This window comes from Lagopus muta, chromosome 3, assembly GCF_023343835.1.
Source record: "Lagopus muta isolate bLagMut1 chromosome 3, bLagMut1 primary, whole genome shotgun sequence".
NCBI lineage: Eukaryota > Metazoa > Chordata > Aves > Galliformes > Phasianidae > Lagopus > Lagopus muta.
The window spans coordinates 93,797,622-93,809,666 of NC_064435.1; the positions used below are offsets into that span (position 1 = coordinate 93,797,622).

Below are 12,045 nucleotides of genomic sequence, written 5' to 3' on the forward strand. Positions count from 1 at the left end.
CCGAGATGATGCTATCTCCCTCAAGATAAGCCCACACAAAAAGACTTCTTCGCGGCCATTAAGCGGCAGTTTATCTATCTCTCGTTGCCTTTGTCCTGCAAATCTTCAGACAAAAGATTTTGCCAACTTTCACCAGGACTTGCCTTGACTGGTCCACCTGTGTCCCTCAGGCAAAGGATTTCTCAACCTTTGCCCAGGATGTTTCCATCAGTGTTCCTCAGCAAGTTTTGAGACAGCGTGGAAAAAATGATCACTTACACACGGAGCTCTATGGAGCAAAACTACAAGAGTTCTGGTTTGCTTTTCTAATTTAACTTATTTCCCACGTTTGCAATATCTTCGGATGTTCAGATTTTTCCAGTACTACAGGAACTTCACATTTTTTGGCAAAGAGGCAAAAAGAGAATAAAAAGTTACTGTTACATGCTTCCACATATGAGTCCCTTTCCCCAGTTGCTATTACAACAAGGTAACTTAAACAGAAGCCAAAGACAAAGTTAGGGAAAATAGTTCTAGTCCTGTTCCTTCTCTGAATTCATGCAAAGCACGTGGCCTGTGAGTAGCATCAGCAGCTTCTTCAATTTTAGGTCTGCAGGCTAGTGCATGACATCTTTTATTGCTTTGGAAATTTAGATGTCTTATGAGTGAAAATAGATTAACATTATATGATGTCTCAAGAAAAGGGCAAGAGTTAGTTTACTTCAGAAGACTTCATTATGTGTCTTTTAACAAATCTAATTCTTTCTCTTACAATATGTCTGAACAGAATTTTTAATAGCTATTGCATCATTTAATTTTTGTTTTCACTTTCTTACTGTTGAAGGAAGCCAGGGAGAAGTTTAATCTTAAAACAATGCTTATCATTTATGTTTAGTCCTGCTGTATCATGATCATAGCTAAGCTCGTCTAGTTTCTATTACTTCTCCTAAAATAGAAAAAAAAGGCTACTGGAAAAACTTATATATATATATATATATATATATATATATATATATATATATATACACACACACACACACACACATATGTACATATAATGCCATGTGGGCAAGAGTATCATTGATTTTATGATTATTTCTCCTTTTAGTTTACTAGACTTTTGTTTTTATTTACTTTTCTTGCATCTCTTTCTTTAAATACTCACTGAATTAGACTGTTGCTATCCATCTTTTAATATGATGAAGTTTGGCATATGTACTTCTCAAAACTGAAGTTTCTATATGAACATTTTACTTTCCTTATGCTAGTACCAGTAAAATTACTACAATACTCATTACTATGTCTAACAAGGGAACTGTACCTTCAGTGTGTTTATACTTCTGCTTCTATAAATGATGGAAAATAGCTCAGATTGAATATTGAATTATTTTCTTGCATCATGGAATTACAGACAATACTAATGAAACTATCTTTTTTTCTCCCAAGAGTCATTATCAGCTAATAAGTTCCCCAATTGAATATGCTGTTTAAACCACACTATGCTCAAGTCATTAAAAGGAAAATGCTCTCCTCTCTTCGAGCCTCAAACTCTTATTCTGAGTAAATGTACTTCTGAAAATTCTACTCTCCAATTTTAAATTTCTTTGCTATTTTCATGACATTTTACTCTAGACTGGAAAAATACTTCAGTAGATTGGATAGTACATTTTATTCTATTCACTGAGACATTGATTGACTGCACAGTCACATCATGTTATTAAGAGGATTGTAGTTTCTGCCATAAGTATTGCAAATGGAAAGATGCACACCAAAGAGCTTAATATTTTCATCAGCTCTTAGGAGTTTCAGAAACAGAAACATCCTCTTAATATTTGTTATCACTTTCTACGCAAATCCTATAACTAGTGATCTAGGCAAACGATACTGAAATTTCATGGAATAGTAAACACGGATCTGAAAACTTAAGGACATACGTTTAAGGTATTCTGTGTTTTGTTTTAGTATGTGAGGATGTTTCTCATATTTTCACAGCATTCTAGTTTCCACTGTAAGCCTCCACTGATGTAATAATTATTACACGCACTTCATAAAGAGGAAGTCCAGAATTGACTAACTAAATATAAATTGCTTACAAAAGGTAACTGTTCTCTTAATCTGTTCAGCTTCCTATCCTCTATGTTGCCCATTGTTCCTACTCTAATCCTCATTTCTCATTAGTGTAAGCAAAAAGAGCTTGATTTAATTAAATGGGCTTGATTTAAAACAAGTAAACAGACAAAAGAACAGTTAGCTTTTATTAAAGAAATTGTCAATTTGATAAATAAGTTTTCAGTGATTACTTGCAGGTTTGTCAATTTCTTGCAAACTCGTATTTAAAATGTATATGATTTTGAAGCCCTAGAGTCTATGTTAGTGAATCTTTGATATATGTAATTGCTACATCTCCACAATCAGAAAGTTAGAAGCCTGAGATTACAGAGTAGGTGTGCAAACATGTGACTCCCAACATCCCAACTGTTCCTTCCATGGGTGACCTTGCTTATTCTACCTTCTCAATGCTTTGAATTATGGTAGCTGTGAAAAATTTTATTATTGTGTAAAGAAATAAAAGACAAGAAGGCCAAAGAGACTGTAGACTCTTCTGCTTTCTTCTCTTTGTAAGCAAAGGACGTAAGTTTCTCTGCAATACAATTTCCTATGAACACATAACACTGAAATTATTGCAGGGTTGATTAATTCCTGCTATCCCTGCTATGTCTGCAGAAAAGGGAGAAAAAAAACCTTTGAAAATTGAGAGGTTGCAAAACATAGGAGAAAACTAGAAAGGTGAGACGAATTGTATAGTGTAAGTAGGTTTAGGAAAGAAAGAGCACTGTGATTTTTGACTTGTTAGAGGCTTACAAGCAAAAGCCTGAAATATTAGATAAAATTATTATTATTTTTTTTTTATTATTTTGCACATACTTAATAGAATGATTTTTTCAGTTACTATTTCCTGTATCTATGCAAACCGAACTTAGAATTCCCAGTGCATTAAAAGATGCAATGTAATATTAGGAGTAACTTGAAATATGTTACCTTTGCAAAATACATTTTCCTTTTCAAAATGACTAACAGAAGTCATTTGCATTTATATATGCCATTAAGTTACTGATTGCACTGTAACACATTTTAATTGAAATCTAGTTAATAAATTAGAATGGGTTTCTGTGTTCCTTTCATTTTTGTCCTACCTATTCTGCAAAACTATTCTGTATTGCTACCACCTTCTCAACTAAAATGGAAACAAAGGAGAGTTTTCAATTAGCTCATTCTAGAGCTTATGAAAAAGCTATTTAAAACTTGTACATGTGTAATGTCAAGCTTATAAGGTCTACCATCTTACAGCCTGCCACCAGTAGAATCAGTGGACTGTATCACATCATGAGGATGCTTAGCACAAGTTTGATATAATGCATTATCAATCTTCCTTCTAACAATACCCAAACTATTGGACCTTGAAATTCTCACTGGTACAGGAATTAATGCTGCCCGTAGTCTACCTCATATCATTTTAACTTAGGGAAGAATTTCTACATTATGGCAGTATAACGTAGTATTATAAAATATATTTGGAAGCTCTGGAACTGAGCAATCTCAACAAGAACTTCAACAATAATCCCAGAAGACAGTGAAAATATGAAGGTCATAGTGAATCTTGAAATATATGGAAATTACAGAATCACAGAATCATAGAATCGTAGGGGTTGGAAGGGACCTCCAGAGGTCATCGAGTCCAACCCCCTGCCAAAGCAGGTTCCCTACACCAGGTCACACAAGTAGGTGTCCAGGCAGGTCTTGAATATCTCCAGAGAAGGAGACTCCACCACCTCCCTGGGCAGCCTGTTCCAGTGCTCCGTCACCTCACTGTAAAGAAGTTCTTGCGCACATTTGTGCAGAACTTCCTGTGCTGCAGTTTCCAGCCGTTTCCCCTTGTCCTGTCTCCACTCACCACTGAAAAGAGTCCGGCCTCGCCATTCTGCCCCCCACACCTCAGATATTTATAGACCTGGATCAGGTCCCCTCTCAGTCAAGGCTGAACAGACCCAGTTCACTCAGCCTTTCCTCATATGGGAGATGCTCCAGGCCCCTCATCATCTTTGTGGCCCTCCGCTGGACTCTTTCCAAGAGATCCCTGTCTGTTTTGTACTGGGGAGCCCAGAACTGGACGCAGTACTCCAGATGAGGCCTTACCAGGGCAGAGCAGAGGGGGAAGATCACCTCCCTCGACCTGCTGGCCACGCTCTTTTTAATGCATCCCAGGATGCCATTGGCCCTCTTGGCCACAAGGGCACACTGCTGGCTCATGGCCGACCTGTTATCCACCAGGACACCCAGGTCCCTCTCTGCAGAGCTCCCCTCCAGCAGCTCATCCCCCATCCTGTACCAATGCATGCAATTATTCCTCCCCAAATGCAAGACTCTACACTTGCTTTTGTTAAACCTCATCTGGTTTCTTACTGCCCAACTCTCAGCCTGTCCAGGTCTCGCTGAATGGCAGCACAACCTTCAGGCATGTCAGCCAATCCTCCCAACTTTGTATCATCAGCAAACTTGCTGAGGGTGGCCACTATACCCTCATCAAGGTCATTGATGAAGATGTTGAACAAGACCGGACCCAGCACCGACCCCTGAGGAACACCGCTGGTTACAGGTCTCCAACTGGACTCTGCACCACCAACGATGACCCTCTGTGCTCTGCCAGTCAGCCAGTTTTCAACCCACCTCACTGTCCACTCATCTATCCCACACTTCCTCAGCTTTGTAATAAGGATGTTATCGGAGGCAGTATCAAAGGCCTTGCTGAAATCAAGGTAGACTACATCCACTGCTCTCCCCCCATCCACCCAGCCAGTGACAACATCATAGAAGGCTACCAGGTTGGTCAAGCATGACCTCCCCCTGGTGAACCCGTGCTGACTGTTCCTTGATAACCTCCTTTTCTCCCAGTTGTCTGGAGATGGCATCCAGCACAAGCTGTTCCATCACCTTTCCTCAGACAGAGGTAAGACTGACTGGCCTGTAATCACCTGGATCTTCCTTCTTCCCTTTTTGGAGATCGGAGTGACATTGGCTATCCTCCAGTCTTCAGACACCTTCCCCATTCTCCAAGACCTCTCTAAGATGACAGAAAGCGGTTCAGCAATCACCTCTGCCAGCTCCCTCAGCACCCGTGGATGCATCCCATCGGGTCCCATGGATTTATGAACACTGGTGTTGCCTGGGCACTCTCAGACTGCCTCTTCCCTTCTCCAGACCCTCTTCCCCCTAAAGGGAGGTCTTCCCTTCCCCAGGCCCTCTCACTAACATCCGGGGTCTGGGATTCCCAAGGGAGAGCTTTTTCACTGAAGACAGAAGCAAAGAAGGCATTCAGTATCTCTGCCTTCTCAGCATCCCCCGTTACCAGAACACCCCCGTCACTTAGCAGGGGAGTCACATTCAAAGCTGTCTCTCCTAAAGTCCAGGGTAGCAGCCCTACTTTTTGCTTTGCTTCTTCCACTCACAATCTTGAACTCCATCATCTCGTAGTCACTACAACCCAAGCTGCCCCCAACCTTTATTTCCTTGACAAGCCCTTCCTTATTAGTGAGAATAAGGTCCAGCAACACTCCTCCCCTCGTTGGTTCCTCCACCACCTGCATCAGAAAGTTGTCTTCAACGCACTGCAGGAACCATCTGGACCGCAGGTGCCTGGCCATGTTGCTTACCCAGCAAATATCTGGATTACCTTTTGCCTTTTGCACAGTGAAATACAGAATAAATTTGGCTTCTTGGATTCTCTTTCAAGTCCAGTATTAGTCAGAAATCCAAAGCTGCTAACAAAATTGATAATATAATGTGGGGGAAACTTCTGTAAAACAGCTGGTGTTCAGAAAGGACTTTTATCACCACTATGTAACTCCAGTCAGTGCTTTCATTTTGCTTCTTAATCATGGCTCTGACCTTGACCTTTTATCCGAATTCTTGATGTGTCTATAAAACAAGCTTCAGGAATTTTAAGCGTTGACATAGGTGTAAACGAGACAGTTTGTTATTCTTAGTAGAGTGTTAAATTTTGGTTTCTGTACAGAAAATGCAAGATGTCATCCATAATGGCATATGATTCTTCTATTTCCCAAATCCTCCCTAGCAAGTCAAGGAGATCAATTCTGCATCAGCTCTGACTACGAGCATTCCTCCTTTTTAAGGCAGAAATCCCTAAGTACCTGGCCTAGGCTCTTTCTAGTATTGATATTAAAACCTTCAAGACAGTATTGCTCACTGTCTTAACATCACACAGAGAAGAACAGTAGGGAGCTAGTGTGCATTAACTTGCACGCTGTAAATCCTCACATTAAATATTGCAACCTCCTCATGGAGACAGGTTGTTATATCACATTATGATCAATGTTATTCAATATAACTCAAATTTTGTTTTAAAATTTGGTGTAGTGGTTTGTAAATGCACTGTCCATGTTACTGAACAATATCTTTCTATGTAGGTAAGCACTTAGGAGTAATGTAACAACCATGAGAAAAAACCAGTATTGTCATCCACCTAGCATTTGTTCGTCTATAATAAAGCTCTTGCTAAGAGTCTATAAATAAATGAAAATTCTAATTTTCAATTTGAAAAAGATCTTTTCTGTAAATGCATGCTTTAGATACACATACATTATACAAGGCAACAATTTATTTGACAAAAGTATTTCATATGATACGTAGTAGGCCAAATTAGTTGATCAGAATTCAAGGCAAGTTAACTGTTAGGACTTATTAAAAAACATCAGCATTTTTAAAAATGTGGAAAACTAGTTAATCATGACTGTAAAAAGTCCTCTAGCAGTTTATATGAATCATTAAAACAGCAGACATAGAATTCGTCATGTTTCACACATAAATGGAAGCATTTCTGTAACAATTTGGAAACACTACAAGTAACAGCTGTGTTCTATTTTTATTTAGTTTTAGGACACTGAGGGGGAAAAACTTTCACATTTATTAGCAAAATTGCCTTTTGATAAATTTCCTATTTTTTCCTATAAATTCAATTTCTACCTCTGTTTTTGTTCCTTTATCAATAATTCAGGCTCAGCTTATTATTAGAGTTGTTTTGTAATGTTTTAAGAAAGGCATTTTTTCCCTAATGACTATTGTTTAGTTATCAGACATTATTGTTGGATTCATATATTTTCCTGTATGTGTTCATCTGCCTCATATCTAAATATATAACCTACTGTGCTTATTCCTCACCTTCAAATTAATTGCCTCAACTTCAAAATGTACATCCACCCTACCTGCATTTGTAATGCAACTCGGTGAAGCTCCATGAATATTTTGTCTTTGGAAGACAGTTTTGATTGCTGCTCAGTTGACCTTAAAATCGTACTTCAACAGTCTGGCCCTAATTAAACATTATTCATAAATACTCACATTTTTTAAAAGGTATTCTTATAAGTACAGATAAAAATGCTTGTTATAGCTCACTCTTCTGGAACTACAAGTCCTTTCTGCACCTGAAGCAATATATAGAATGATAGGAAAAATATGCACTGCAAGAAGACACCGAAATGGACTCCGAATGGGAAGGAAAAATCATGCTTCGAAAATGAAAAAACAATAATAATAAAATGAATTAATGGAGATGCAGAACAGACAGGTTCACTGAAAAAGGAAGTTTTTTAAAAGGAAAGCATCATCTTTTTCTTTAAAAAAAAAACAATCAAAGTAAATTCTGTGGAATGTTAAGCTCAAATAATTGGATAAAAATAAAGCAACAATGTCTTAAGTTAATTTGCCATAACCTGATGAAAACAGAAAGAATGGAAATTATTTCCAATATGTTAATTGAAGAGTTCAAAATACATTGTCAGTTTATTAGATACATGTCTAAATGGGGGAGGAGGGGGAAGGAAAAAATAATAGTAATACTGAGCTCTGTCTTCATCTTTGTGTGAAAATCTTATTTCCCAACAAGTATTTGAAGAGGCAGCATTTCTAAGACAACCTGGAGCCATAAGCCACAGACAGTTAGAGTTAGCAAATCAGCCTGAGATATCTGAGCAGCTAGATTATTTCCAGCAAAACTCAATTTAGTTCATTAGTAGCTTCTGAAGTGAATAAACAGCCGACTCCAGCAGAAAATCATCCACGCTGCTGGCAGCCTTGCAGACAGCCACACTGCATGTGTTTATTACAGATACACTTTTTCCATATTTTCCAAGGACCATTACAGCAGTAACTGCTTATCCCATCAGTAACTAAGTGCACTACCAGCTATCCTAAAAACCCAGAGTTGAACATTAAATATTCTGAAGCAGCACCGGGATATTAATCTGTAAATAGTTAATAAATACATTTGTGTTTTATCAGCATCATTTCAAAAGGCAGACCTAATTAGCTCTCTAATTGAACTCAGAATCTGTATACCCTGTTTGCACTCAAGCAGGAGTGAATGGCCACAAACAGTGGATGATTTAGAAGTTTGTACTTGACTTTTACAGACAGTATAGTATCAGTCTTTCTTCCTCTTTGCAGTTTCTTCCAATTTCACATACATGAAAATCATACCCATACGATATGATAGAAGTTCTCACACTTTTTCTAAATGGTGGTATTTCTTCTATTGAGTACTTAATTCAAGTTTGCATTCACAGAAGTATTACCCGTACATGGAGATGATGTATATAGCTGGTAACACAAGAATAGTATTCCACATGGCAGACTTTTGCCTACATTAAGGAAGCTTTATACAGAAAGAGGCCAGTCCTTGCAAATCAGGTACTAAAATAAAGTCAATCAGTTTCAAGACTGAAGACATAACCTCTGCTGCCTAACTTCAGTTCTTAGGCATTGGAGTTTTATCCTGAGGCATCTAGCATACTTCATAATTGGTTTTAGAGGTACTATAACACTTTTTGGTGAGATACTTGGCTCTGGAGCAGAAGCATTCCAAGCCAAAGCAGGGAATTGCCTCAGCTGGTTGAGAGGCAGCCCTGCCACGGAGCAGCTGCTGGGCACCACAGCCTTCTGGTGGCAGCGTTGCTCTGAAGTGGTCGGAATGGAGCCGGGAGCAGCGGTGGGATCACCCCCTGCTTTCGGAAAACCAGGCACTAGGGAGCGCACTGAGCAAGACTATCAAACGGCACGGCACAGCAGTTTGCATAAGAAGTTCGTGAAGGGCAAGGAAGGCATAGTATCTCTGTCTACTCAGGAGACTGGCTCACAAGCAGACCCAGCCATGGTCTCTGCTAGGCAGAAAGCTCTTGCAAAAAAAGATTGCAGTGGCTCAGATGGAGTGTGTGCCTAAAAATTAGATGGTTCAGGTCTCTGGCTGCAGGGAGTTCCTGATCCTGTTGTTGTCGGTGAAGGGCAGCAGGAATTCCACCTGTGTGAGGTGTGAGCAGGTAGATGATCTGTTCAGTATGGTGACAAAGCTCAGTGGGGAGGTGAAGACATCAAGGAATGTAAGAGAGTGAGAGCAGGAGATAGATTGGCGGAGTAATTTCCTGCCAAACTTGCAAGAAAGGAAAAAAAAAAGAAAAAAAAAAAGAAAGTTTTGATGTTGTTGAGCTTGGGGCTAGGAAAGAAAAGGTTGAATCTTTATGGGTAAGGATCAAGGGAAAGGTTAACAAGGCAGACATCACATTGGGGGTCTGTAGTAGACAACCTAACTAGGATGAAGAGACAGATAAAGCATTTTACAAGCAGAAGGCAGATGTTCCATAATCCCTAGCTCTTGTTTTCATGGGAGATTTCAACTTCCCTGATATATGCTGGAAATACAATACAGTGCAGAAGAAGCAGTCTAAGACATTTCTAGAGTATGTGGAAGACTTCCTGATGCAGCTGGTAAGAGAGCCTTGCCTACCAGGTGAGATACCCCACTAGATGTGCTGTTCACAGAAAAGGGCTGATAGGAGCTGTGGAGGTCAGGAGCTGTCTTAGGCATAGTAAACACAAAACAGCAGAGTTCTCAGTTCTTGGTGAACTCTGGAGTGGGGAGGGTGGGTCAAGGAAACTGCTACCTTGGACTTCTGAACTGTTTCTTTGAACTGTTCAGGACACTGGTAGGGACAATCACTTGGGAATCAGTCCTGTAGGGTAAAGGGATCCAGGAAGGCTGGTCAGTCTTCATGGAGGCAGTCTTAAAGGCACAGGAGCAGACTGCCCCCCTGAGCCATAAGATGATCTGGCAGGGAAGAAGATAGGTGTGGATGAATAGGAAGCTTTCCCTGAGGCTCCAGCTGAAAAAGAGATTCTCTCTTGTGGAAGAAATGAAAGGCAACTCTGAATTGTTCAGGAAACTAGTAGGGGGAGTCCCCTGGGATTCAGTCTTAGAGAGTAAAGGGGTCCAAGATGGCTGATTGCTCCCAAAGAAGGAAGTCTTAAAGGTGCAGGAGCAGGCTCTCCCCCTGAGCCACAAAATGAGCTGGCAGGGAAGAAGACTGGGTGGATGAATAGGGAGCTATTCTTGAGGCTCCAGGAGAAAAAGAGTATCTACCTCCTGTTGAAGAAGGGACGGGCAACTCAGAAAGAATACAAAGAAGCTGTAAAGGTGTGCAGAGAGAAAATCAGAAAGGCAAAAGCCAAGCTTGAACTCAACCTGGCCACTGTAAGAGAACAAAAAACTTTTTTGCAAATATATTAACAGTAAGAGGAGAGCCAAGGAGAATCTCCATCATTTAGTGGATGCAACAGGGAACATGACCACTGAGGATAAGGAAAAGGCTGAGGTTCATAATGTCTTCTTTACATCTGTCTTTAAAAGTCAAACCAGTTATCTTCAGGGCACTCTACTCCCTGACCTGGAAATCTCAGGTGGGGAGCAGAATAAATCTTCCATGATTGAGGGGGAAGCATTGACCTACTACTCTACTTTGACTGTCACTAGTCCATGGGGCCAGATGGCATCCACCCAACGGTGCTGAGGGAGTTGGTGGAGGTGATAGCCAAGCTGCTTTTCATCATCTGTCATCATTCCTAATCAACTGGAGAGGTCCCAGTAGATTGGAGGCTTGCCAACATTACTCCCATCTACTAGAAGGTCAGCAAGGAGGATCCAGAGAACTACAGGCCTGCCAGTCTGACACCAGTACCAGGAAAGTTTATGGAGCGAATCATCTTGAACATGATTATACGGTATATGCAGGATAACCAGGGAATCAGGCCCAGCTAGCACAGATTCATGAAAGGCAGGTCCTGCTTGACCAACCTGATCTCCTTCTATGATCAAGTGACCTGCTGGGTGAACAAGGGAAAAGTTGCTGATGCAGCCCACCTAGACCTTAGTAAGGCCTTTAACACCGTCTCCTGCACTTAGACAGGTACACACTTTGCTGGGTAAAGAACTAGATGAATGGTCATGCTCAGAGTGTGATTATGAATGAGGTAAAATCCAGTTTGGTGACTGGTCACAAGTAGTATTTCCCAGGGGTACTGGGGCTCACCCCATTCATTATCTTCATTTATGACCTGGATGAGGTCATTGACTGCACCCTCAGCATGTTTGCAGATGATGCCAAATTGGGAAAAAGTATTGATCTGCCAAGGAGTAAGAAGGCCAAACAGAAGGTGCTGGATTGGCTAGATCAAAAGGCAGAGGCTAATGGGATGACGTTTAATAAGATTAAGTGCCAAGTCTTGCACTTTGGTTTACAACAATTCCAGGCAATGCTATAGGCTTAGGGCAGAGTAGCTGGAAGAACATGAGAAAGAAGTGGACCTGGGGTGGCTAGTCAGTGCTCAATTGAATGTGAGATTCTGGCTGTCATCTGTACTACAATTATAAGGAAATATCAGTGATGTAGTAATCATCTTGTATCTGGATTTCAAAGTGCTGTAAATGCTATTCAGTCGCAGTTGGTAGAACTTTATTATTACAGCAGCTCCTTATCTGGCTATCAGTAAAGTTTTGGGTAAGAATCTGCTAATCAGGACTTGATTACTCAGCAGGGGCACTGCCGAGGGAATGTCTACTGTTTGTTATGCATTAGCTCTACCCTTGCTAGATATTGCCAGGAATATGACCAGACTTGCTTGAAAAACTGCAGGGCTGCAATGTATAAACATGCAATGAAAGATTTG

The 12,045-nt window shown here is 40.4% G+C and overlaps 1 protein-coding gene across 2 annotated transcripts in view; it reads left to right on the forward strand.

The window, feature by feature from the left end:
- The window catches only part of CNTNAP2 (contactin associated protein 2), a 654,845-nt gene that overhangs the window by 243,270 nt on the left and 399,530 nt on the right, over positions 1 to 12,045 (forward strand). The gene's annotated exons all lie outside the window — the stretch shown is intronic.